Source organism: Ambystoma mexicanum, chromosome 7q (assembly GCF_040938575.1).
Source record: "Ambystoma mexicanum isolate Mex_15411 chromosome 7q, UKY_AmexF1_1, whole genome shotgun sequence".
Classification (NCBI taxonomy): Eukaryota; Metazoa; Chordata; class Amphibia; order Caudata; family Ambystomatidae; genus Ambystoma; species Ambystoma mexicanum.
Genome location: NC_090941.1, coordinates 565,041,221 through 565,068,219, shown reverse-complemented (window position 1 = coordinate 565,068,219; position 26,999 = coordinate 565,041,221). Strand labels below are relative to the sequence as shown.

The following is a 26,999-nucleotide window of genomic DNA, read 5'->3' as shown; positions in this document are numbered from 1 at the left end:
CTCATCACCCCTCCCAACATACCCACCTGTACAATTTACGTGATTTACACTCTGCGTTTCTGAAGCACTTACAGTCTGGGGCACGCCTGGATGTTTCACAATCAATACATACAGGCAATACTGAACTGAAGCCAACGGGCGCGGCACAGGCTATTTATACTACTGGTGACGTTGACATGCCTCGGCGACCCTCGAGGGACATCAATGCCACATCATGCACAGCACCCTCTGCCGAGAATGTTTTTTTCCCGAAGCAGCAAGCTGCGAGATATGAATATCAAAGATGAGGAATACATGGGAGGAACATCCAGTCGAAAGAACGTTACTAGTTGGTAAGTAACTTGTTCTTTGGAAGGCACTATGGGGCATATGAGCAGCCTTGGCCCAGACAGCACTGAGAATCTTATAATTCAGGGAGACAGCCTCTGCATTAACTAGGCACCAGTAAATGCCTAGGAAGGAAAGCTCGAATCTTGCCATACACGAAAATAAGCCAAATTCCAAAAGGTTAGATTCGACCGGGCGGCATAGGCAGCCGAAACAACCTCTTTAAAAGGAGGGATTTGAGCGTTGCCACCCCCTTCCCGTTGCCAACATGCCACCCGGTGGTGCCATACATGAGAATGGAGCTAACCATAGCCATGTATAGCTGCAATAAAATGCCAAGAGAATAGATGCCACCAGAGCAAGCCATTTTCCCCAGGGTTCCAACCACCTGAGAGCACCTAAGTTTGACTTTGGCAAGATGTAAATCACCATGAAGGCCTTCGTCAAACTGAATTCCAAGATGTTGGTAAGCATTGACCACCTCCAATCTGACCCCATCCAAGTGCCAAGGAACCAGGATCTTGCGGCGACCAGGTGGATGGAATACCATGATCTTAGTCTTGTTCATATTAACCACAAGATCCAAGGAGTCAGAATAGCTCTTCAATTTGTCAAGGGAGGCTTGAAGGCCCGTGGGAGTGAGATCCAATACGATAATGTCATCCGCATAGCCCAACCAGTGGAGGGGGAAATCCCCAATTGAAGGGGAATAGAGATGGAATTAGACAAAGCCGGGCACATATCTGCTAGATACAGTATGAACAGAAGGGGAGCAAGAATTCAGCCCTGCTTCAAGCCGCAGACCGTCGGGATCCAAGATACCGAACCCGGACCCTAGTTTCAGTGTGGAGTAAAATGATCATTGACAACAGGCCAGGTGGAATTTTCTATAAAGAAAGCTTCTGCCAAAGATTATTGGAATTTACGGAATCAAAGGCAGCAGTGAAGTCAATGAAGGCAGTGTATATAGAGCACTGCCTGGTAAATCATGCCTGTTGGATGACAGACTGGAAAGCGAGACAATTGGTGGCCCTACTCAGGCCCTGTTGGACACCAGTCTGGTTAAGTGGAATACGCTTGGACTCCGTGGCCCAAGTCCAAAGGTCAGCAAAGAAGCATGCAGGAAAATATTTTTGAGGAGACGTCGAGCATCGCAAGAAGGCGATCATTTCCAAGAAGAGATCTGTCACCCTTTTTCCGAATGGGGACAATGATACCATCTCTCCATGATGAGGGAAGGAGTTCGGACTCGCAATCCACTGCAAAAGGCAGTTTGGTGCAGAGCCCCAACACACAGGGTCGTTTTAAAAAAAAAAATGATTCGGTTTTTCACAATCAATACATACAGGCAATACACTGTTTGAAATACAATATGAACTTTAACCCTTTAACCCTTCCCGCCGTCCTCTCTCAAACAGAACCACAATGTCTTCATTTTAACCCTCCTCCTTCCCTCCCCTCTCCCTCGTCCCATGGTGTGGTGTCTTCTTCCGGGTGTATCGTTATCCAGTGTCCTCGAGGACGCAGTGTGCAGGCAAAATCTTTGTTTGGTATAAGCCGGTGATCTTGGCTGCTTAATCGAGGCAGAGTCTTGTGTATAGGGGGTTGTTTTTAAGGACATTGCTACAAAAGCCATCAGATCGGTAGCTCGAGAAGACTTACTGCTAACAATGAGCTTGGCAATATCCTCCATACAGAGCATATAAGACCATCTGCTCCGAGAAGGAGCACAGTCTTTCCTAGTAGGAAAAGCTCCGCACAGCATTTTAGTTACATGCTCAACCCATGCCGATTCAGTAGCACCCAGCAAGTCACGATCTCGATGGTCGCACAAAGCAAATTTTCAGAATTGGCACAACTCGTTAATGAGCGCGGCATTGACCAACCTGCACCAACGTATGCATTTCTGGATGTACCAATGCTGTTTAATCCATTTACGGTAGAGATGTTTGGCCCTATTCAAGTGAAAGGCAGGAACTTGAGGGACCGATCCCGTCCCTACTATATCACAGCATTCCCCGAGTAAGGCCTTCTTCCTGCATTCAATAATTTGATCGTAGAAATACTGATGGGCATGCGGGAAGAGGGTGGGTCGCTTGTGGCAAAGAACTTTTCTTCTGAAAATTGAGTTGACTAGAGTTGAAATGACTTCTTCAAAATCAGGAATCACCTTGGATGAACGAATGCCCAGCAGTGCGCCCAGAGCCTACATAGCTTAGCGGTAGACAGAGGAGGCCAAGGCAGCACAAAGAAGTGGAGAAGCTTCTTTCACTCTTTGTTCACTCTAACGATTTGATGAGGAATTGATCCTTAGTAACACAGTTGGAACAAGAGACAAAAGAGGCTCGACCAAACTCAAGGTCATCACAAGTGAGGAGTGGTCACTCTCGAGACAAGGAGAAGCCACCATGTCAGCCACCAAGGAAAGATCATTAGCAATGAAGCCGTAGTCCAAGTTACTACTAGAATTATTGCCAAATCGGGAGCAGCTCGGAGGATTATCCGCTCGAGTGGCACCATTAATCATGGAGAAACCAGTAGAATACAAAAGCGTGGCCCTTTCCAAGCCCCTTTTACATGAGCGGGCAAGCAAGCCGGCCCCCACAGGACAAGAGGAAGGGAGTCCAATAACAAGGGTCGAGTTGGAACGGCCTGGAATCCGAGAAAGAAATCCCCACAAATAATGCAGGGAGGGCGGAGCTCGGACTACCAATCAAGCTCTCAATTTCAGCTAGGACCTCAGTATGGGGAAGCTTTTAAGAAGGATCATGGCACCCCAAACATGAGGGCTGCAGGGCTGATGCTGGTTGATGAGTGTGGGGTCTGGCCGTGAGTCCTCAAAAATCGGTACTCAGCAGTTAGCCATGGGTGATTTCCGCCCTTTGCGATGCAGATCACTTTATTGAGTGATCCCATGAATCGTTCGGCATCACCATTGGCTTATGGCCAGTATGGGGTGATCCTCTTGTGCCGTATGTTGAGATCTTGGAAGAATTGTCTGAGTTCTTGGCTCGTGAATGGGGGGCCGTTGTCGCTCTTGATTTTGGTCGGGATTCTGTGTGTTGAAAATATTTATTTGAGCGCCAGGATAATTGTCTCGGCGTTGGTGGATGCTACATGTTCGACCTCTGGGTAGCCACTAAACTCATCCACTACGACCAGCAGATATCCTTCTCCTGAGATGGTGCAGTAGTCTATGCTGCCGGCTCCCACCTTTTGTTGCTCCTTGGGGCACTGAGAATTGGCTCTGGGGATGCTGTTCTCCTGGTAGATTGGCAGGCTGCACACGATTCTATGAGGTCTATCACCCGTTGTTGCATGCAGGGCCTTCACATTCTGGGCTTCAAGTATGAGGTTCTCTTCACAATTCCTTGGTGTCCACTGTGGGCTCACTTGAGCGCCCTTTCCTCTAGCTCTGGTTTTAATACAATTCGGTGTCCTTTGAGTAGTACTCCCTCAGGGGCTACTGTGAGCTTGTGACGGATCCCGAATAGGGCTTGCAGTTTCTCCTGGGCTGACTTCGTTCATTGGGCCGCCATGGCTAAAAAGTTCTTCCAGTTCTCTGTCTGGATGGCTTGAGTGGTTCGAGTCAAAATGGTGTCCGCCTTGGTCTCTTCTGCCACTTCCTGCAGTGTGAGGGCCCCTGGTCGGGCACATGCGATGACATTTTTCTGTGGCAGGCCGCGAGTGGCGGGACAGCGGGGCTATCGGCCCCGGCTTGATACTCGACTTCGATGTTGTAGGGCTGAAGTTGTAGCATCCACTTCTCAATACGTGCAGGGGGGTGTGGTGCGGAGCCCTTGAAGATTGGGATAAGGGGTTTGTGGTCCGAGAACACCTTCGCTGTCTTGCCCAGTAGGTATACCTTAAAATGTCTGCATCCCCAGAGGATGGCCAGTGCCTCTTTTTCAATATGCGCATAGTTCTGTTCGGTTTTGGTCAATGCACAGCTGGCAAAAGCGATGGGATGCACATTGCCTTCTTTGTGGATTTGTATTAATACTGCCTCTAGGCCCACCAGCTTGCGTTGACAAGGAGTTCTGTGTCTCTATCGATGTCAAAGAAAGCCATTGTCGTGGAGGTGGACAGCGAGTCCTTGATTTGTTGGAACGCTTGTTGGTGTGTGTTTGACCATTCCCACTTTTGGTCTTTCTTCGTGAGTTCACGGAGGGGGCTTGCTAGGGTCGCAAGGTCTGGGATAAATCTGGCACAATACGTTGCCATATCCCTAAAGCTTCTTACTTCTGTGGCAGATTGTGGAGCTTTGGCGCTTTTGTTGTCATTCACCTTCGCCGGATCCGGTGACACTCCCTTGGAATTAAAGATGTAGCCGAAGAGACAGAGTTCCTCTTTGCTGAACTCACATTTTTCCGCATTCAAGGTGAGTCCTGCGTCTTCGAGCCGCTGTAGTACTGCCACTAGGCGTTCATGATGCTCTCTGCTGTTGGTTCCATATACAATGATATCGTCACTGATGTTCGTTGTCCCCTCCAGGCCATTTAGGACCTTCCGGATTTTGTGTTGAACTACCTCGGCGGCTGACGATATTCCAAAGTTCAGGCGTTTGTATGTCCTCAGGCCAAGATGGGAGGAGAAAGTGGTGATATATCTCGACTCCTTTGCTGGTCGGAGCTGGTGGTACCCCGCTCGGAGGTCTAGCTTACTGAACAGTGTGGCACCTGTCGAAGATGAGTTAATCGATTGCTGGTGTAATATGCCGCTCTCTCCCGATTGCTGCATTCGGGAGCCGCATGCCAATGCAGATTCTTACGGCACTTGGTTGTTTGGGTTTTTGAGCTACCACTATGAGGGACACCCACAGAGTTGGTCCTGAAGTTTTCTCTACGATGCCGGCTTTTTCTAGTTTTTTAAGTTCTTTTTCAACTGCCTCCCTCATGTGAAAGGCTACCCGGCGATGTCGCACGGCTTTGCCTTCAATGGTGGGGTCAATGTGCATCTTGATGGACCTGCCTTTCAGACAGCCGATGCCTTGGAGTACCTGGTGATGTTTCTTGAGCAGGTTATCTATCTCGGTGTGTTGGATGCCCACTTTCATTGGTCTGCCGTCTGAGATTACGGTGCAGGAGGGCCTCTTCCTCTGATTGGACTACCGAGGTTCTACCACAGAGATGAGATGCACGCGGTGTACCTTCTTGCTTGTTTTCTTCCACCTTTCTTTGTTGCGCCTTTCGGGTGAGCCGCTATCGTCGCTTTCATCACTTTCGCTGCTGTCCGGTGATCTTTGCGCATGGTCTACGTCTCTCGCTCTCCCTTTTCTGCTTGGCTGACGATGGGTTTCCCGTGGGGCGAACTTTCTTTGGTGTTGCTGCGGTTGTTGTGGCTTCTGCTCCCGATCTCTTCTACCTGGTGGATGCAGGCAGATTGCTGCGTAGTGATTTAGGCGGTTGCACTTCTGACATGTTGAACCCCATGCGGGGCAGCTCCCCTCAGTGCCTGGGGCCTCTACACCATTTGCAGGAGTTCTCTTGTCCTGGAGATGGGTAAAGTCGGGATGGGTTGGGGCCTTTAACCCCTTGCTCTCGGTTGCTTTGTCGTCTCATGATGGCAGCTACCTCCTCGCTTTTCTGTGGGTTGTCTAAAGGTAGGCGTTGGATTGCGGCTTCGATCACCGCCACCTGGTCGTCTGTGCGTTCATGAAGACGTCCCATTTCGAGGATGCGGGATAGCGCTATGTTCTTCTCTGACAAAAATTGCTCTCCTTAGCTTCTCCGACGAGATTCCATTTATGATTTGGAGTCGGATTGCAAATTCTTCGTTGGGATAATTCGCATCCTACTGCCATTTATCATCGTCGTGTGTGGAAATTGTCCACTGTCTCGCTCTCCCGTTGTCTGGTCATGCAAAAATTGAATCTTTCGTAGCCGGATTGAGGTCGGACTTAAACTTGTTTGTCAAGGCAGTCTTGGCGGTGTCGTAGTCATCTGTGCCACCAATGTTGGGGAGCGTGTTGAAGAGGCGTGATGTCGCCCTGCCAATGTTGAGCAAGAGGAATGTCCTTTTACTTCTGTCTGTGATGATTTCCCTGGCTTCGAGGTGCAGCTGGAATTGTAGCCAGATGCCCCAGCGGATGGCTGCACCCATGACAAACGGGTTTAATGGCGCCATGAAGCGCCATGAGGGTTGTAAGGGCAGGGTCTGGGCGTTCTGGGTTGGGGTTGACGCTCCTCCTGTCTGAGGGGCTTCTTCCCGCCCTTGATGGGCATGCATTCGTGCTTGACATTGCTGCGCTGGTGTGTTGCCTGGTGAGCAGAGTGTCTTTTCCGCGGGAATCGGGTGTCTGGCTCCTCTGCGAATGAGAGAGCACGTGCTGGTTGGTTGGATTTCAGGCAGTGTTCAGGGGCGCTCTACAGCGACTTGATGCTTGGTTGTGCTCTATGCTCGTTAGGTTTGCTGCTCGCAAGCGTGCATGAGGGAGAATGGAACGTTCGCACTGTTCTGGAATGTTGGAGGAGCCTTAACACTGTGTTTGCGTGTGTAGATTAGAAGCAGTGAGGGTGCTTCATTCAGGCTTATGGATCTTGTTGATCTGCGTAGGATACGCCGTACGCGATGTGTTAGGCTGTCTGGAATGTTCAGTGGGTGCTCCCACGTGTATGGCGTAAGGTTTGTGGTATGCTGGGAACTGTTGTGGGTGGCTGCATGTGCAGGGAGACTCTCCGGAATGTTGGGGCACTGATTCCAGTCTCCCTCTATGCTGCGTTTGATGTGGGTTGCATCTCCAGGTGCTTACCAGAGTGAAAAGAATGTTCGCGGGGAAAGGCCTCCCCTGGCTATGATACGCGGTGTGGGCGGCGTGATCAGCTTCCCCACTTTGGCAGGCGCACTTCGTGGGCCTCTGTCCTCGTTTCTAGTGTTCTGTTTGATGGCTCCCAGCTCAGTCAACGCTGAAGAGCTGATGCAGCATACCAGCCCGGTCGGGCCTTCCATACATTCACGCAGCGGAAATAATACACGGCCTCTTTGTAGGCTGCATAAACCCGGGCTGGCACGAAACGCACAGTTCCGGTGGTTCCTTTATTTTCCAGCACCGTCCCCAGCACTCGACCCGGTCTCCCGTGATACGTGACATCACAAGCACCAGCAGCTTCCACAGAGCAAAGAGTGGAGACTTCAGACAAAGGATGAGAGGAAGGCACGGCATCAGCTGCTTTAGCTCTCGAGCTTTTACTGCGTGTTGCGATTTTTCTAAGCGTTTACTCTTATGTTTTCAGTCAATCGAGCCTCAAGCTCCACCGATTCTACTTCCGATCAGTTTTGGAATTCTTCTACAAACCTCAAGGGCGAATTTTCATCGAGTTTTCACTTCTTGGAGGATTCCGGAAGATCTTTGAAGCCTACCCCGCGTGGACATGGCCCAGGACAAAGGAAACACGACGCCTGTTGGATCCAAGCTGTTCAGGAGCTGCCCTGGTTGCGGATTACAGAATGTCTTCAAGGAAGATGAGCACTCCCAGTGCCTCTTGCCTCTACTGCCTTCACGACGACAAATCGCACGTGGAGAAGGACTGTGTGTTTTGTAAGAACATGTCCGAACGGACAATGAAGGATCGTCGCGTTCGACTCACCAACTGGCTGGAGGGGAAGAGCCCAGCAGCAGGTGAGAAGAAGAACTGCGAGCGGTCTTCTAAGACCTTTGAGGGTGCTCCGGTGACGGGGGCCCAACAAAAGACAAAGCACCGCGAGCCCACGGGCACCGGGAGCGCCGATGGTTCAGGCTCCTTGGCTGCCAGACAGGGCGCGATGTCATCGACGCAATCATCCACGAGCCAACGCTCTGGCTCAGTGAAGAGGAAGTCGGAGAACCCGGGTAAGCTTCTGGAGAATCCCCGGTCGATCCCGATGGCGACAGCCGAGGGGGAGCGAGGCAGCGTCCCTCCCCTGAAGGTGAAGGCCTCACGCGCGCCCAAAGTCGCAAAGGCCCCGATTCACCCAGCAAAGGCCTCGATCGAAGGAGTCGTGGCGGCCCTGGCGAAGCCTGTAGAGGCTACCCCAGTGGAGACGACTGCCGGGACCAGAGTTTCCCTGCCACCCCGGATGGAATCATCTTTTTAGCCTATCGAAAAGACCCCCGTGAAACCCCGGGAGGAGAAAGAGGGGGTGCACGTTAGCCATAACGGACACAGATACCACCTCTGAAGATGAGCTGGCTAGTGTTGTAAAGATCCTGAACAAGAAGTTTGAGGAAGTCCGGTCCTATGGGAGGTATCCCGACGAGGCGGGCGTAGACCAACGGTGGAGCCGACGAGGAGCCACGGGCCGTGGAGGAGACAGAGGACCTCACGCCCGAGCCGTCACAACTGATGCCTATGCCACAGGACAACTCATGAGAAATCTTGATGGCTATCCAGACCCTGTGTATGGAGATAAGGACAAGGTTGCCCTTACCCCCAGTGGACGATCCAGTGGTGCCCTGGAAGCCCACCGAACAAGAGAACAAGGCGAATCCATCCTCCCCCTCCTTTCCAGCCTTCACCTCCTTTCCCTCCACCAAGGGATGAGACGGGAACGGAGACGGCGACGACGGGGACACTGTTAAACTCACCTGGACTCCACAGGGGTGTCGATCGGACCCGGACAGCTGCGGTCTCCTTCAACGTGATGCGTAGTGCAGAGATGACTGTCTGGACTGGCCTGCCTGGTCGTGTCTGCTGGACCCGAAGAAGTATTTTCCTGCAAGTGGAGACAGGGATTAACCACCTGTGGGTTTTAGTGATGGCCTCCCAACTGTTCTCGCTCTCCCCCACTAATCACCTCCGATATCCCCTTAGTAACCTCACCTTATGTTCGTAAAAGATAAGCTCTCCATCCTGCGTGTCTTGCAGGGGCGCATAGATACCAGTTACTTCACTGGTTTGAAGGCGTTGGGAGAGTTCCGGTAAGTATTGACTCTGAAGTCCCTGGCAGGATTGGTAAGTATCAAGTTCAAAGAGTTCAATGTGCCCGATGTTCACTCTTGTCCCCTTCCTTCCTTAAGTTGCTTAAGTTGCAACTGAGTTTGTGAGAAGAAGGTCTCGTAGCTGCTGCTGGCGTTCAGGTAAGAGTCTGTGTTACCCAACGCTGTCCGCTAACTATTGCATGCGTTAACGTGTTGTTTTTCTCCCTCTTTACAGATGCGGCATATGAAAATGTGGAGAGTTATGGAATAATACAGCCGGTGGTAAATCAGGCAAGTCTATGGTGGTAAGAGGTTGTATTTGTTGATTTCCTTGGCTCACCTTGTTTTTTCTTGTGTCCCCTACGTGCTCGATTACGGCGAAGAAATGATGGAGACATTGCCGGAGCGAAAGATGCAGTGAGAACTGCTGAGTATGGCGCAGTGCTGGAGCTGGCGAAGCGACGCGTGCAGGACTGATGTACTTTCCAGGTCCGGAGATGAAATGGTTCCGGAATTAGGTGAGGAATTTGAAATAAGTTTGTTTTCTAACCTTGTCCTTTTCCTCTTCTTTATTCTAGGAGCTCTGGATTCGAGGCGGGCGTGGCTGAAGACTGGATGCTGGCTGCAGGCACGCAGGCGTGGCAGAAGACTGGATGCTGGCTGCAGGCACGGTGAGCGTCACGCTGCTGGATGCAGAATAACGGGAAGCATGTGCTGCTGTTCGGGTGTGGTTTAAATAGCCTCCAAAGTAGTTCCAGGTAAGAAGTTCCCTAGAGCCACGCCCGAGTAAAAAATAGTCCCTGTAACAAAATAGTCCCATCCAGGCCTCATGTAGGCTTGGACTCTTTTGCAGCATGGTCTGAATCAGGTAAGTAAAGTCTATGAGCCTGGCGCCCATGGCGCCAGGACTGATTTCTATGATGAGCCTGGTGCCTAAGGTTCCAGGACTGAACTCAGACAGCCCCTAGCCGGGGCTGCTGAGGTTTAAACAAATGTCTGGATGCCTGCTCCCGGAGCTGAGGGCCTTGGTCCTGATGCCCGGGGGTAGGCATCATGACAGACGGACGTCGACGGTGGTGATGACGGGATGGATCTCCCATCACCCCCTGCCCGGGCCTCCCCTCCCGACAAAATTGGCTCCTTTCATGCCTTGATCACCAGGGCATCGGAGCTTTTCCAGCCTTGTCCCGAAGAGCAGAAGAAGGAAGGTTTCCTCTACCAACGACGGGAGGCCAAGAGGAAGACCGTCCTCTCAGTACCGTTACTGGACGACATCTGGGACGAAGGACTGTCGCTGCTCAAGAACCCGTACATGGCTCCTGTGAAGAGGGACCGGCATGAGAAGAAGTACTCGGTCCCAGATTCCCCCCTGATGTGCCTTAGAGCTCAGCCGTCCCTGGATTCAGTGGTCTCCACAGCGGCTAAGAAGAAATCGGCAGGGGCGACGGGATCAACTTCCACTTTCCCACCGGACGGTGAGGGGAAGAAGCTGGACGCCATGGGAGGTTGAGTCATCTCGTCGGCGGCGATGACCATCAAAGCGGCCAAGGCCCTCGCGATCGTGGTGCGCTACGACAGGAAGCTGTGGTTCAAGATAGCCCCCCTCCTGGATTTCCTAGCCCTAGCAGACGACAAGAGGGCAGAGGCCCTTGAAATCCTACAGGAAGGAGAGGTGGCGTCGGACCACGCCATCATGGTGGCCACGGACATCGCCGACACCGGATTTCGACAGATGGGCAACGCCGACGCGGTTGGCTCAAGGCCACTGACTTCCATCAGGATGTTCAGACCAGGGTACTGGACATGCCCTTCGACGGGAACAACCTGTTCGGCAAGGCAGTGGACGAGTCACTGCAGGCCATCAAGGCGGACACCGAGACGGCCCGGCCCTTGGGTTCTCTCCATCAACGACAGCCGCCCTTTCGGACTCCCGGAGGCAAATCTCAAGGTGCCTCCAAAGGATTTGGTGGCGGTTCCTCGTCGTACCGCCAAGCGTCCCGCTCATCGTCACAGGAGGCCTACAGAGGCTGCAGCAAGGCCGGAGGATGTCGTCGTCGCCAAGGAGGGCAAGGCGCCAAGGCCTTGGCGAAGCAAGATTGAACCAGCCGTGACGTTGGGCCCCCACCCAAGCACCCAAGTGGGAGGCCAGCTTTCGAAATTCGTCAGCGCGTGGGAGTCCATCTCCAGCGATCGGTGGGTCCTGCACGCGCTGGCCCACGGGCACACATTGGAATTCCAAAGAAAGTGTCCCCATCTACCACCCGTGGCCAGGAAGGAAAACCACGTGCCACAGCTACTTCTGGAGGTACGAGCAATGCTAAAAAAGGGCATGATAGAACTCGTCCCGAAGAGGCTCCGGGGCTCCGGAGTGTACTCGCGGTACTTACTCATCCGAAAGAAGACCGGCGGTTGGCGACCCATCCTGGACCTTCGTCGTCTAAACAAATACATCAAGTCCCATAAATTCCAGATGGTCACCCTTCACTACGTGCTGGGTTCAGGTGGAGGAGGGCAACTGTTGTGGGTGGCTGCATGTGCAGGGAGACTCTCCGGAATGTTGGGGCACTGATTCCAGTCTCCCTCTATGCTGCGTTTGATGTGGGTTGCATCTCCAGGTGCTTACCAGAGTGAAAAGAATGTTCGCGGGGAAAGGCCTCCCCTGGCTATGATACGCGGTGTGGGCGCCGTGATCAGCTTCCCCACTTTGGCAGGCGCACTTCGTGGGCCTCTGTCCTCGTTTCTAGTGTTCTGTTTGATGGCTCCCAGCTCAGTCAACGCTGAAGAGCTGATGCAGCATACCAGCCCGGTCGGGCCTTCCATACATTCACGCAGCGGAAATAATACACGGCCTCTTTGTAGGCTGCATAAACCCGGGCTGGCACGAAACGCACAGTTCCGGTGGTTCCTTTATTTTCCAGCACCGTCCCCAGCACTCGACCCGGTCTCCCGTGATACGTGACATCACAAGCACCAGCAGCTTCCACAGAGCAAAGAGTGGAGACTTCAGACAAAGGATGAGAGGAAGGCACGGCATCAGCTGCTTTAGCTCTCGAGCTTTTACTGCGTGTTGCGATTTTTCTAAGCGTTTACTCTTATGTTTTCAGTCAATCGAGCCTCAAGCTCCACCGATTCTACTTCCGATCAGTTTTGGAATTCTTCTACAAACCTCAAGGGCGAATTTTCATCGAGTTTTCACTTCTTGGAGGATTCCGGAAGATCTTTGAAGCCTACCCCGCGTGGACATGGCCCAGGACAAAGGAAACACGACGCCTGTTGGATCCAAGCTGTTCAGGAGCTGCCCTGGTTGCGGATTACAGAATGTCTTCAAGGAAGATGAGCACTCCCAGTGCCTCTTGCCTCTACTGCCTTCACGACGACAAATCGCACGTGGAGAAGGACTGTGTGTTTTGTAAGAACATGTCCGAACGGACAATGAAGGATCGTCGCGTTCGACTCACCAACTGGCTGGAGGGGAAGAGCCCAGCAGCAGGTGAGGAGAAGAACTGCGAGCGGTCTTCTAAGACCTTTGAGGGTGCTCCGGTGACGGGGGCCCAACAAAAGACAAAGCACCGCGAGCCCACGGGCACCGGGAGCGCCGATGGTTCAGGCTCCTTGGCTGCCAGACAGGGCGCGATGTCATCGACGCAATCATCCACGAGCCAACGCTCTGGCTCAGTGAAGAGGAAGTCGGAGAACCCGGGTAAGCTTCTGGAGAATCCCCGGTCGATCCCGATGGCGACAGCCGAGGGGGAGCGAGGCAGCGTCCCTCCCCTGAAGGTGAAGGCCTCACGCGCGCCCAAAGTCGCAAAGGCCCCGATTCACCCAGCAAAGGCCTCGATCGAAGGAGTCGTGGCGGCCCTGGCGAAGCCTGTAGAGGCTACCCCAGTGGAGACGACTGCCGGGACCAGAGTTTCCCTGCCACCCCGGATGGAATCATCTTTTTAGCCTATCGAAAAGACCCCCGTGAAACCCCGGGAGGAGAAAGAGGGGGTGCACGTTAGCCATAACGGACACAGATACCACCTCTGAAGATGAGCTGGCTAGTGTTGTAAAGATCCTGAACAAGAAGTTTGAGGAAGTCCGGTCCTATGGGAGGTATCCCGACGAGGCGGGCGTAGACCAACGGTGGAGCCGACGAGGAGCCACGGGCCGTGGAGGAGACAGAGGACCTCACGCCCGAGCCATCACAACTGATGCCTATGCCACAGGACAACTCATGAGAAATCTTGATGGCTATCCAGACCCTGTGTATGGAGATAAGGACAAGGTTGCCCTTACCCCCAGTGGACGATCCAGTGGTGCCCTGGAAGCCCACCGAACAAGAGAACAAGGCGAATCCATCCTCCCCCTCCTTTCCAGCCTTCACCTCCTTTCCCTCCACCAAGGGATGAGACGGGAACGGAGACGGCGACGACGGGGACACTGTTAAACTCACCTGGACTCCACAGGGGTGTCGATCGGACCCGGACAGCTGCGGTCTCCTTCAACGTGATGCGTAGTGCAGAGATGACTGTCTGGACTGGCCTGCCTGGTCGTGTCTGCTGGACCCGAAGAAGTATTTTCCTGCAAGTGGAGACAGGGATTAACCACCTGTGGGTTTTAGTGATGGCCTCCCAACTGTTCTCGCTCTCCCCCACTAATCACCTCCGATATCCCCTTAGTAACCTCACCTTATGTTCGTAAAAGATAAGCTCTCCATCCTGCGTGTCTTGCAGGGGCGCATAGATACCAGTTACTTCACTGGTTTGAAGGCGTTGGGAGAGTTCCGGTAAGTATTGACTCTGAAGTCCCTGGCAGGATTGGTAAGTATCAAGTTCAAAGAGTTCAATGTGTCCGATGTTCACTCTTGTCCCCTTCCTTCCTTAAGTTGCTTAAGTTGCAACTGAGTTTGTGAGAAGAAGGTCTCGTAGCTGCTGCTGGCGTTCAGGTAAGAGTCTGTGTTACCCAACGCTGTCCGGTAACTATTGCATGCGTTAACGTGTTGTTTTTCTCCCTCTTTACAGATGCGGCATATGAAAATGTGGAGAGTTATGGAATAATACAGCCGGTGGTAAATCAGGCAAGTCTATGGTGGTAAGAGGTTGTATTTGTTGATTTCCTTGGCTCACCTTGTTTTTTCTTGTGTCCCCTACGTGCTCGATTACGGCGAAGAAATGATGGAGACATTGCCGGAGCGAAAGATGCAGTGAGAACTGCTGAGTATGGCGCAGTGCTGGAGCTGGCGAAGCGACGCGTGCAGGACTGATGTACTTTCCAGGTCCGGAGATGAAATGGTTCCGGAATTAGGTGAGGAATTTGAAATAAGTTTGTTTTCTAACCTTGTCCTTTTCCTCTTCTTTATTCTAGGAGCTCTGGATTCGAGGCGGGCGTGGCTGAAGACTGGATGCTGGCTGCAGGCACGCAGGCGTGGCAGAAGACTGGATGCTGGCTGCAGGCACGGTGAGCGTCACGCTGCTGGATGCAGAATAACGGGAAGCATGTGCTGCTGTTCGGGTGTGGTTTAAATAGCCTCCAAAGTAGTTCCAGGTAAGAAGTTCCCTAGAGCCACGCCCGAGTAAAAAATAGTCCCTGTAACAAAATAGTCCCATCCAGGCCTCATGTAGGCTTGGACTCTTTTGCAGCATGGTCTGAATCAGGTAAGTAAAGTCTATGAGCCTGGCGCCCATGGCGCCAGGACTGATTTCTATGATGAGCCTGGTGCCTAAGGTTCCAGGACTGAACTCAGACAGCCCCTAGCCGGGGCTGCTGAGGTTTAAACAAATGTCTGGATGCCTGCTCCCGGAGCTGAGGGCCTTGGTCCTCATGCCCGGGGGTAGGCATCATGACAGACGGACGTCGACGGTGGTGATGACGGGATGGATCTCCCATCACCCCCTGCCCGGGCCTCCCCTCCCGACAAAATTGGCTCCTTTCATGCCTTGATCACCAGGGCATCAGAGCTTTTCCAGCCTTGTCCCGAAGAGCAGAAGAAGGAAGGTTTCCTCTACCAACGACGGGAGGCCAAGAGGAAGACCGTCCTCTCAGTACCGTTACTGGACGACATCTGGGACGAAGGACTGTCGCTGCTCAAGAACCCGTACATGGCTCCTGTGAAGAGGGACCGGCATGAGAAGAAGTACTCGGTCCCAGATTCCCCCCTGATGTGCCTTAGAGCTCAGCCGTCCCTGGATTCAGTGGTCTCCACAGCGGCTAAGAAGAAATCGGCAGGGGCGATGGGATCAACTTCCACTTTCCCACCGGACGGTGAGGGGAAGAAGCTGGACGCCATGGGAGGTTGAGTCATCTCGTCGGCGGCGATGACCATCAAAGCGGCCAAGGCCCTCGCGATCGTGGTGCGCTACGACAGGAAGCTGTGGTTCAAGATAGCCCCCCTCCTGGATTTCCTAGCCCTAGCAGACGACAAGAGGGCAGAGGCCCTTGAAATCCTACAGGAAGGAGAGGTGGCGTCGGACCACGCCATCATGGTGGCCACGGACATCGCCGACACCGGATTTCGACAGATGGGCAACGCCGACGCGGTTGGCTCAAGGCCACTGACTTCCATCAGGATGTTCAGACCAGGGTACTGGACATGCCCTTCAACGGGAACAACCTGTTCGGCAAGGCAGTGGACGAGTCACTGCAGGCCATCAAGGCGGACACCGAGACGGCCCGGCCCTTGGGTTCTCTCCATCAACGACAGCCGCCCTTTCGGACTCCCGGAGGCAAATCTCAAGGTGCCTCCAAAGGATTTGGTGGCGGTTCCTCGTCGTACCGCCAAGCGTCCCGCTCATCGTCACAGGAGGCCTACAGAGGCTGCAGCAAGGCCGGAGGATGTCGTCGTCGCCAAGGAGGGCAAGGCGCCAAGGCCTTGGCGAAGCAAGATTGAACCAGCCGTGACGTTGGGCCCCCACCCAAGCACCCAAGTGGGAGGCCAGCTTTCGAAATTCGTCAGCGCGTGGGAGTCCATCTCCAGCGATCGGTGGGTCCTGCACGCGCTGGCCCACGGGCACACACTGGAATTCCAAAGAAAGTGTCCCCATCTACCACCCGTGGCCAGGAAGGAAAACCACGTGCCACAGCTACTTCTGGAGGTACGAGCAATGCTAAAAAAGGGCATGATAGAACTCGTCCCGAAGAGGCTCCGGGGCTCCGGAGTGTACTCGCGGTACTTACTCATCCGAAAGAAGACCGGCGGTTGGCGACCCATCCTGGACCTTCGTCGTCTAAACAAATACATCAAGTCCCATAAATTCCAGATGGTCACCCTTCACTACGTGCTGGGTTCAGCTGGAGGAGGGCGACTTCCTATCGTTGCTGGACTTGGAGGATGCCTACTTCCACATCCCCATACGCAAAGGACATCGAAAGTTCCTACGATTCTTGGTCCAGGGACGACACTACCAGTTCAAGGCCCTGCCCTTCGGATTGAAGTCGGCACCCAGGGTCTTCACCAAATGCCTGGCAGCGGTAGCGGCACAGCTGCGCCTGCTGGGGATCCACGTTTACCCCTACCTCGACGATTGACTCATCTGAGCAAAGTCAAGGGAACTCGTCATCGATCACACAGCGAAGACCGTCCAACAGCTCACGGATCTGGGATTCCCGATCAACTTCGCAAAATCCCACTTGGTACCATTGCAAGACGCCCTGTTCCTGGGAGCCAGACCCGACACAGTGGTGAGATTGGCTTTGCCGTCGGAGGAAAGGACGAAGGCCATCCTGGGCAAGGTACAACGGTTGTTGACCAGGGACATGGCCAGGGTGAGGTGAGGACTTGATGTCCCTACTCGGCATGATGTCATCGTGCATCTACCTCGTGCATCTACCTCGTGCACCTATGCAGGTTGCGGATGCGACCACTGCAGGAGTTCCTCGACGCCCGTTAGATGCGAGCAGCGGGCAGTTTCGAAGACAAGATCTCCCTTAACAAGACGTTCCACCAAGCAATCCGGTGGTGGGGCAACTGCACGCATCTAGCGGCGGGTATGGACTGCCAGACCCCAACACATCATGATATGGTGATGATGGACGCCTCCCTGGAAGGATGGGGAGCGCACACCGGAGATCTCCAAGCAAGAGGCCTTTGGCTCCCGGAGGAGAGGTCACTACACATCAACGTCCTGGAGCTCTGAGCCGTGTTCTGGGCCCTCAGGTCGTTCCTCCCGTCCCTCAAGGGCAAGGTGGTGAGGGTCTTCACCGACAACACCACCATGATATTCTACATCCAGAAGCAAGGGGGCACCCAGCCCTATCCAAGGAAGCGCAGGATCTGTGGCACTGGGCCGTTGCCCAGGGTATGTTCCTGGTACCCTTCCAAATAAACCAACAAAAATGGTGGGAACCTCAAAAATCTGACACCTCGAGGTAAAGCAATATATGAGAAACAAGTGGTGGTGCCAAGATGAGGAGAGCAACTGAAGGACAAGGCAAGAGGTATTAGATCAAATCATCCATTTATTTTATTTAAATTGTGGTAAAAAATGATTAAAAAAATCATCATGAACGTCTTTAATTCATTTTTATAAAAAACACGCAAATCCTATATAGCTGGCATTCATACATTCATTCAGCTAATACAATTCCTAAAACAGTTCATTGAAGTTTTTTTAGTGGAAATGTAAGAAAGTGCAACAACAATTCCATTGTTTAAATAAAAGTTGTTCATTCCAAAAGACAATTATTATTATCAAAGCATTCAATTTAGATTTTTTTTCTGTAAACGATGAATGAATGCAAGTACAATTCCTATGTAGAGTAAATGCAGATACACTTCCAATGTTTAGATGATAGTAGTTCACTCCAGACAAAAAATATTATCGTACCCTTCCACCTGGCAGGAGTAAAGAACACCGTCGCCGACTCGCTCATCAGTGAGCTGCACTTGTGCCACGAGTGGGAACTACGGCAGGATCAAGTGGATCTGCTATTCTGAAGATGGGGCAATCCCCAGATAGATCTATTTGCGACGGACGCCAAGTGCCGGAGATTTGCCAGCAGGTTTCCCCACCCGGGGAGCATGGGCAATGCATTCTCCTTCCCCTGGGACGGCCGGTTCCTGCATGCATTCCCACCGTTGCCGTTGCTTCTGTGACTCATCAGTCAACTCAGATGGTCCTGGTGCAGGATGATCCTCTTCGCACTGGCGTGACCGAGGCAGATAGGGTTTCCGGACCTTCTGGACTTGTCAGCGTCCCCCCCCAGTCAAACTGCCGACAGACGCTGACCTTCTCACCAGGGAAGGAGGCACCATCCTACATCATGACCCGGGATCGCTGAACCTGCAGGCCTTGCTCCTGCGGCACTAGAGTTCGGAGGCTACGATATCCCGACGGACTGCAAGGAGGTCCTTGCAAAGGCCAGGGCGTCCTCGACTCTTAAGTGCTACGGGCATAAATGGAAGAGGTTCTCTGTCTGGTGCCGTGCACATAAGATCAACCCAACCCTCTACGGATTACGGCTCCTCAAGTGCTGCCATACTTGCTATCGCTGGCCAAGGCGGGGCTGGCACATGCCCCTGTCAAGATCCATCTGGCGGCTATCTTTCGCTACACCAGAACTCCGGGGCGGTTATCGCTGTGGTCTCACCGACTAGTGAATTAGTTCATGAAAGGACTGTTCCGCTCGTTCCCGCCGGTGAAGGCCCCGGCTTGGGAGCTCAACGTGGTGCTGACCAGACTCTTGAGCCTGCCATTCGAGCCTCAGCATTCGGCACCGTTGAAATTCCTATCGTGGAAAACAGCATTTCTTGTGGCCATCACCTCTGCACGACGAGTGGGAGAGATCCAGGCCCTCTTCTGTAAACCTACATACCTGACATTCCAAAAGACAAGGGTAGTGCTGAAGACGCACCCCTCCTTCATTCCCAAGGTGCCGTCGGACTTCCATCTCATCGAGCCATTGGTGTTACCTACTTTCTTCCCGTCGCCGGCTGAGAGGACTTTGCAATCGCTGGATGTGGATAGAGCGCTGAAGTTCTACGTGGACCGCACAAAGAGTTTTCGGAAGACATCACATCTGTTTGTGAATTTTGGACCTGTGAACCAGGGTAAGGCCCTCTCGAAGGCTTCCATTTCCAGATGGCTCTCCGGCTCCAGCTGCATCATGCACTGTCACTGGTGGCCTTGCCGTCGGAGAGCCCATTCGACCAGAGCGATCGCTGCTACCACGGCGTTCCTGTCTGGTGTGCCCCTGCTGGACATATGCAGGGCTGCTACGTGGAGGACCTGCATCGCAACCTGTTCGCTTGAAGGTGAGCCTGGTGAGGCAGTAAGAGATGCTTAATGTTGAGTTGTTGAAATGATTAATGTTGAGCCTTGCCTTGTGTATGTGTGTACTGCTATGTATTCTTGTATTCATGAGCATGTGAATCCATGCCAGACCCCATGCTGGATGCATGGTTACTTACCTGTAACTGTTGTTCTCCAGCATGGGTCCGGCATGGATTCACATGCGAACCCTCCCTCCAACCCATCTGTGGCTCTTCTCTTGGTCCTACTGTCACTTTACGTGCTACCAAATCTGAAGATGGCTGCCAGAGGAGGGTCTTAGGTAGAGGGCATTCATTGGCTGGGGGCAGTATGACCCAGAGACCAGTGATTGGTTACTAGTAGAAAGACAGTTAAGAAACAAAACTGAAACTGATTTTTTCTTTACCGAGGATTCCCAGCCTGACAACGGGAAATATTCATGAGCATGTGAATCCATGCCAGACCGATGCTGGAGAACAACAGTTACAGTTAAGTAACTTGTTCCTTCTCCTGCCCTTCCCTCAGCTACCTCCGACTCTCTGAGGGTCAGACGTTTCTCCAGGCAGAGAGTGGGTTGTCGATATCTCTCCTCTGTGGGTGCCTCCCACTGGAATGGCCTCCTTGCTCCTCTCAAACTTGAGCTGGACCAATTGAAGTTCCGGAAGCAGCTCAAGACCTTCATTTTCTCCTCTGCTTTCTCTCTCTCTCTCCCTCCTCTGCTGACCTACCTGTCTGCTGCGCCGACTGGTTGCTTGGAACCCTCTGAGTCTCATTGGGTACCAGGGTCCTCCATGATCAGTCACATCTGTACTGCCACCAGGCCTACAACGCGCTAAGGGACTGTAACTGTAACCTCTACAGTCCCCTGCCTCCTTGCACGTACCCAGAGCCATGCTGCCCTGGCTGCACTTAGTCTGAGCAATGCTGCCCTGATTGCACTGCCCCCTCCCTCTCCCTGGCCCTTCCCTCTCTCCCTTCCCCCTGCACTTTGCATGTTCTCACTTACACAATCTGAATGACACAAGGGCTAGTACGATTGTTTGCCTTGTCCTCCCTCTGTTTCCCTCCCTTGTCTTGCCGGGTCTAGAAACACTTCTGTACAGGCACGTTATAAATGACATACATCATATAATTTTCACCTGCTACCATTAATGGCCAGCTAATACAACTAGGCAGTGCCTGGCAAGTGCCTTTCCGATACCTACAAAAAAGCCCAAAGGGTTGCCATTGCTGATGCTTGTTTTTTTGTCCTCTATCCCACATAGAATGTAGGGAAATTCTGTTGTAACATAACTTTGTAAACTGTACTGTCATTGTGCCAGACTGAGATAATTACTATTAAAAAAGGGTCATCCATGGTCACACATAATAAAGCACTGTCATTCTTCACGATTGTCTGGGCCAGTGGCTGTATCTGGGTTGCTGGAGGATTGTGAAGGGCATTATGCCCATAGCTGTGCAGTTTGCCTGTGCTATTGTCAGGGCCTTGGGCCAACATGTGCCGCCAGGCCTTCATAGGCAATGCCATACCCATCCCTCACTGCCTTCCACCACCCAGCCACTCCCAAGCCCTACTCCTGCCTCCCCGTCTCCCAAGAAAGGGAGGTTAGGGAGAGTCGGGAAGGCATCAGTACTGTTGCGTAGTGACTACGCCGTTGTACGCATGCGCGAGCGGGATCGAGGCTCACGCATGCACTATGTTAATAAAGACGGTCCTCGGGCAGTTGGCGCCGGGGACCCGAGCGTACTACACGTCTCTGTCGTGGTTCCTTTGGCACGAGCGTGTGGCTGTGTGTGAATGCGGGTGGGGGCCCTGGCCAGCCCCCACCACTCCAACATTGGCGACGAGGAGGACTCTGGAGCAGTTCTCCGCTCCGACGGCATTGGAGGAAGAGAACGTTGCTCCGTGTCGGCACGGACTTACACGCACGGCCGGCTGCCATCTTTATTCGCACGTGGATTGCAGCGTTTGCGGCCCGAGAGGGTGCTTGTGCGCTGGCTGCAATCCCCTGGGCCTTTTGGCAAATTTTTGGGACCTTCCACAGCCCTAGCCTGCTGCAGGGCTGTGGCACAAAAAAAAAAGAGAGAAGGAAGAGAGCACTGGTTGAGGGTGCTGGACACTGATTAACACGTGGACCCATCAGACCGGGTTCCACAATTTTTCGCCTGGGTGCCGGATCACCCCATCACACGCAGAGGACAGCAACATCCTGTGAGTACTTGACACTGCCATGGGTGAGGAAGGAGAAGAGGAGGGTGCCCTTGCTCCAGTCCCATGCAGGATGCACAGTACTCTTTCCCCCATGCCCGAAGTTGACACCACGGCCCGCCATCCATATTGGGGCCGAAATGGCTCCTATGTGTCAAAAAACTAGAAATGTTTTTCAGAGCCTCCGGGGAAATGGATGACGAGGCGAAGATCGCCATCATGGTGTACTCTGCAGGGACGGAGGTCCACAAAATATGTGACCATCTCAACATCCCAGTGGTCACATACAACGCTGTGAAGCAAGCTCTTCGAGACCATTTTCTTCCCATGGCAAACGTGGACTTTGACAGATTTGTCATGTGCGCCGAAAAACAGCTGAAGAAGAATCACTGGACCAGTTCTGCGTGCGGCTGAGGCACCTAGCAAGCTCCTGCAGGTGGGTGAACGAAGAGGAGATGGTCCGCAACCAGCTGCTGCAGGGGTGCAGTTCGGGTAAGCTGAGGAGGCAAGTTTTGAGAGAGCCTGGGTTGACCCTGCAGCAGATTTTGGACACTGGAAGAGCCTATGAACTGGCAGAGGCCAGGGGGGCGAACATGGATGCAGCCACTCACTCTGGAAAGGGGGAAGAGGCATTTGTGATCGGACGCTCTGCTCCAGAGAGGGCGAGATGGACACCAAAGAGAGAAGATGGCCCTCCAGCATCGGGCAATGCCCCGTCGTGCCCCTACTGCGTGTATGACCTGCCGCACGTGGGGGAGTGCCCAGCCAAATCGAGGGTCTGTGGTTGGTGTGGCACACCAGGACACTATGCTAGGGTGTGCAGGGCAACCGCGCCAACAGCAGCCTCTAGAGGACCAGCGAGAGTTGGCGGGAGCAACACCCGGAGGGTGAGGGGCGTGTCGGCTGTCGAGCAAGGCATGCAGGACCTGAACATCGCAGAGGAGGAAGAGGAAGAAATCTTCTTCATTTCAAGCATCACCAAGGGCCCCGGAGGTAGCCGACAACCGATGTGCACGATAAACATCGGAGAAGTCCCCACCCCGGTCCTCATAGATACGGGGGCGTCGGACTGTGTGCTAGCGACCGAACATTATGAAGCACTCCCAGGCTCGCCAGAATTGACAGAATCCACAGCGCAGATATACGCGTTTGGGGGAGCCTCGCCACTTCCCATCCAGGGAGTGTTCGTGGCGCCGGTGTCCCACGGACAGAGCAGGATAAACGCGAGGTTCTTCGTCACAAGCGTGAGCCCGCACTCCCTCTTAAGCTGTGCTGCTTCTGAAGCGCTGAACCTCGTGCACTTCACTTTTGCGGTGTATCATGCTGACCTGGAGCGCCTGCTACAATGTTTCGACATGATTTTCCAAGGCATAGGGAAGTTAAAGGCCAACCCCATACGACTGCACATTGATGGGTCGGTGAGACCAACAGCGCTCAAGCATCGCCGCATCCCGTTCCACCTGCGGGCACAGGTGGAAAAGGAGTTGCAGACACTGGTCGACCTAGACATCATCGAGAGGGTGGAAGGCCCTACCCCTTTGGTCTCTCCAATCGTGGTGGCCCCAAAGCCCAAACAGCTGGGTGCAGTCCGCATCTGCGTGGACATGAGGTTGCCTAATATGGCAATCAAAAGGGAACGTCACCTCACGCCCACCCTAGATGACATTGTTGGCGAGCTCCAAGGGGCGAGAGTCTTCTCGAAGCTGGACCTGAGATCTGGCTACCACCAACTAGAACTCCACCCCTAGTCGAGATACATCACCACCTTTATGACTCACGAGGGGTTATACCAGTGTAAGAGGCTCAGCTTCGGGGTCTAGTCCGCAGCGGAAGTCTTCCAAAATGCCATCAGGGGGGCCCTATCGGGACTCAAGGGGGTAATCAACATGTCGGACGACATCCTGGTGTTTGCTAGGTCAGAAGCAGAGCACCTGAAGCGCCTAGAGAACACCCTTGAGAGATTGCGCAGCCTAGGACTGACCCTACACAAACAAAAGTGTGAATTCCTGAAGGACAGGATGGATTTTTTTGGGTTTGTGTTTCACGCCGGGGGCATCTCCCCGGATCCGGAGAAGGTGAAGGACATTCAAGAGGTAGCCCCGCCGGGGTCCGCCGCGGAAATAAGGAGCTTCCTGGGGATGGTGAATTACTGTGGGCGATTTATTCTCGACTCCTTGTCAGAACCCCTGCGAGAACTCACTAGAATTGACGTGGCCTGGACCTTGACCGGAAGGAACAGAGGGCGTTCACCGCCATCAAGAACGCCTTGTCGGGGCAAGAGACCATGGCCTATTTCAACCCGGACCGAGAGTCAGAGATCGTGGTCGACGCCAGCCCGGTGGGACTGGGAGCAGTCCTCATGCAGGCAGACCCTCAGGGGACCATGCGACCCATTGCCTACGCCAGCAAGGCTCTCACCGAGACTTAGAGGCGCTATTCACAAAATGAGCGTGAGGCCTTGGCCATATTATGGGGCTGCAAGCATTTTCAGATTTACATTCTAGGGAAGCCAGTAGTTGTTGTGACGGATCACAAGCCCCTGATCCCAATCATGCCAGGAGCATCGTCCAAGCCACCACCCCGCATAGAGAGATGGATGCTTTCGCTCATGGAGTACGGGGTCAAGTTGCTGTATCGTCCGGGCACACACAACCCTGTGGATTATCTGTCCCGTCATCCAGGAGCCGGGCGACCCAGGGACTCGCTGGAGGTAGCAGACTGTGTGGAAGCCATACACCTGGATCGGCGCTACCCGTCGCCCTTGCGCCAAGAGATCGCGGACGAATCCAATGTGGATGAAGCATTCCTGAGAATAAAAGAAGCTGTGGCCAGCGGGGAATGGCGCGAGGTCCTCTTGAACAATTCCCAAAGGAATGACGGTGCGCAAAAGGACCTGCAAGCGCTCTGGAGGGCACGCCACAAGCTGTCGGTGGCAGAGGACTGTCTCCTGCTGAGGGGCCACCAAATCGTGATTCCAAGGGCACTGTTGGGCAAAGTGCTGCAGCTCGCCCACAAAGGGCACCCGGGATGGCAAAGATGAAGGCACGCCTCAGGTTGAAGGTGTGTTTCGCGGACCTGGAGAGCAGGGTTGACGAATTTGTGAAGGCTTGTATCCCCTGCCAGGCAGCGAGTCCAGTGGAGAGGGGGCCACCCATTCAGGCCATGGAGAGGAGTGATCGCCCTTGGGGGACAGTGCATGCAGACTTCGGGTCCACGGGCCGGGGGATGTACTTTTTGGCAGTGACAGACCAGTGGTCGCGCTATTCAGAGGTGGAGCTGGTTGAATCCACGGCCAGCGACCACACCATCCTGGCCATGGAAAAGATGTTTCCCACCCATGGTTTCCCCCTTGAGATATGTTTGGACAACGGAGCACCATTCCAGGGGCAGCAGTTCGCTAACTAGTGTGAGGAAAGGGGGATAAAACATCGGAAAGTCACCCCACTCTGGCCCAGAGCGAATGGGGAGGTAGAACGCTTCATCCGGACGCTCAATAAAGTGTTACGCATATCGCTGAATGGAGGGGAGGACCATTTTAAAGACATGCAAGAATTTTGGAAGGATGGACATCTGCACTACATTAACTGTACCCCATAGGGACAGTTTTAGCTTCTCCAATCCACAGCAAAGACTATCTACTGCTGCAATTTTCAGGCGAATATTATGCGCAAGCAAGGACTCAACATCCCTATTCACATGGATACCCAAGTATTTAAGACCCAAATCAACCCACATTTCCCTACCTACATCAAACAACCCCCTATAGCATGACATGGAAACCGGATAATAATCTTTTAAAAATGATCAATAAGTCCTTGGATAAATTTGTGTGGGGAGAAGGAAACTGGGTGCGTGTCCCGAAAGATGTCCTCCAGAAATCAGTGAATTTGGGTGGCTTTGGTTACCCTGAGAGAAAACATTACCATTCTGCATTAACTCTGCGCACGTTACACCATTGATTGGGGTCTGGTCACATTAATTGTGCAGGTTGCATTGAAATTGAGAAGGACTCCATTTCTCCCATCCCTCTGGATATTTTTTGTTCATGGATAAGAGGTTGCCTGTTGGTACTACTCAGCCCTTTGTAAAGCATGTTGTGAGAGAATGGCATAATTGTAATGAGATTAGGGATGAGAAATATGTGCTGTGTTCAGACTCCAGTTTATGGAAGAATCAGGCCATAAAACAGAATAACCATGTTTTGTCGTGGATTACGTGGCTGAGAGCTGGTATCTGGAAAATTGGACAGGTTTTTGATGGCTAAAGTATGGTTGATTTTGAGTTCCTGCGGTTTAAATGTAAGCTGAAATTGTCTGAAGTTTGTCGGTATAATACTCTATGGGAACTTTTCGCTGTGCTTTTTTCACCTTTGAATGCTACGTTGCACTCTTCTCCTACGATTTTACATCTTTCAAAAGCCATGCCTTTATCTGCATCTACTTTGTATACATTGATTGCACCTTCTGCGTCTCAGTTGCCCTCACAACGTAGTAGAGGTAATTGGGACTCGGATCTGCGTTACTCATTGTCAGATATTGAGTGGTACTGCATTTGTACAGGTCCAGTTAAATACAAGTTGGATTTAGATTTGAGATACACGCAACAAAGAATTAACCATTATCTGTACTAGTCCCCAAGAAAGATGAAATTGAGCAAGTTATGTAATGTAGACATATGTTGAAACTATAAAAGAGAGATGGGCACTACATTCCATATGTTATGATTATGTGGTAAGATACAGCTATTCGGGGTGGTGTTTTTCAGAGAATGGAATTAGTTATGGATCTGGCAATACCCAGAGATCCACTTGTTGGTGGGCTAGGTTTCATTTCATTAGGTGTTGGACTGTCTACTAGTAAAATGTTCTGGGCATATAGAGCCCTTCTCCTTGCCAAGAAACACATTTTGAAATTTTGGAAAAGTGACACTTCCCCTCAATATTGACGATTGGTTGCAGAGTCTGGCTCTTCTGTCAAGGTGAGAGAAAATTTCTTTAATGCAAAGAATCAGCTTGACAAATATGAGAGGATTTGGGGGGCATTTAATGATCTTTATGTTTAATCATTAGTTGCATTCTAGAATTCTTTTTTTCTTTTTATTTTAGATTTTCTCTTACTTTTATTTGTTTCTTTCTCTTTCTATTATTTTATTCTTTGACTTCTGCCCTTCTTTGTTATTCCTTTAAAGATTAGTCTAACAATTTGTATCTGAATGAGTATGACCTTGTACATTTGTATTATTGTATTGTTTTTATTGTTTATGTAAGGTATTAAATGAATAAACAAAGTCTTAAAAGAAAAATACACCATTTTAACCATTATTTGAAAAATAATTCTTT

The 26,999-nt window shown here is 52.3% G+C and overlaps 1 protein-coding gene across 2 annotated transcripts in view; it reads left to right on the top strand.

Moving 5' to 3' along the window:
• ATP7B (ATPase copper transporting beta) overlaps positions 1-26,999 on the top strand; it is a 1,159,214-nt gene that overhangs the window by 511,442 nt on the left and 620,773 nt on the right. The gene's annotated exons all lie outside the window — the stretch shown is intronic.